This window comes from Triticum dicoccoides, chromosome 7B (genome assembly GCF_002162155.2).
Source record: "Triticum dicoccoides isolate Atlit2015 ecotype Zavitan chromosome 7B, WEW_v2.0, whole genome shotgun sequence".
NCBI classification, from domain to species: Eukaryota; Viridiplantae; Streptophyta; class Magnoliopsida; order Poales; family Poaceae; genus Triticum; species Triticum dicoccoides.
The window spans coordinates 505,684,982-505,686,515 of NC_041393.1; positions in this window are offsets into that span (position 1 = coordinate 505,684,982).

Consider the following 1,534-nt stretch of genomic DNA (forward strand, 5'->3'; position numbering starts at 1 on the left):
AGTGCCACGGGGGCTGTAACCTCAAACGGGGCGTTGACCATATCAGTAGTGGCTGTGAGCGTATCCAGGGTCGGCTCGGTGGCTGCCTCCATCTTCTTGGAGCTCTCTGTCTCGTGGGGATCAGCCTCCCGCGTCTGCTCCAATATTGCAGATCTTTGCCTGGTTCTTCTTGGTCCATCATGAGACTAACAAATACTAGGAGACCACTGAAAGGAAAACACAATCGTAATGACAGTGAAACAAAAAAGAGAGTGAGGATCGGTTACTGCTTTGCAATAGTTCTTTTTTCTCTGAATGAAAATATACCAACATCATGGATCCGCTTACCTTCCCTTCATTGGGAGAGAAGAACGTGGCAGATGCGAGTGTTGCCTTTCTTGAAGATGGTGAGGTAGAAGGGGATTCAGCGAAGAGTGAAATGATGGTTGCTTCGTCCGACAAACTTAGACTGCGGGGAGGTGGGATTTTGTCATACGATGGCTCGTTACTGCCGTGCTATGTCCGGGTGACTCTCTGCCTGCATACTGCCTTCTAATTTGGTGGATGGTATTTGGGCCCGCGCGCTGCATGGCCCGCATGTCGGTGAACAAAAGTATAACAACATTCAGTAGAGGGAGACGTTTCAGTGACCTAGGAGGAGCCAGAAGCGGTATTGTATCCACTGTACTAGTAGTAATTGTTTTTTTGGGTAGCTGTAGAGTGTCTCCATTGTACTAGTAGTAATTGTTTCTCTGGGCCCCATACAAAACAGCCCACCCACACTAGTAAATAGTAAAATCAATTCAAAAGCCCATATATTTACTGAATGAGAGGCGCTACCCACACCCAGCACACCGGCCCCCCAAAAAACCTGGGTGCTCTTCTTCCTCCTCGCTCCCACCCACCTCACGTCAGATCGCTCCACTCATACCCCCAGATTCCTCACCTCACTCCTACAGAAAACCCCAGCTCCCCTTTTTCCTCCTACTAAAGAAAAACCCCAGCTCCCCTTCTTCTTCACCCACACTACAACTAGGCTCGTCATTCGTTACTCTGTTCAAATCCGTGAGCGCGACGCGACGCCCTCGAGGAAAATGGAGTCGGTTGACCCCAGCGCCAAGAAGATGAGGCTCCCGCTAGTGGCGACGCCTATTGTAGATCCCACACTTGACAACGCGAGGAGAAGCGGCGACCCTACCCCCACCGGATCCCAGGAACCCATAGATTCTCGGGTGGACCGCATCAGTGATCTCCCGGATGCCGTCCTTGGGGAGATCATCTCGCTTCTCTCCACCAAGGATTGCTGCCGCACCCAAGTCCTAAATTCGGTGGCGCCCTCTATGGCGCGCCGTGCCCCTCAGTCTCAACTGTCGTCAGCTATCTCTCTTCAATGATTTTGAAATCCCCAGAGCCATCATCTCCTCCCACCAGGGCTCCGTTCAAAGCCTCTGCATCCCGTCATGCTACCTGAGCAAGCATACCATGCCCTGCATGGTGAACGCCTGGCTGAAATCCCCTGAATTCACAAAACTACATCTGCTTGAGTTCTACTATT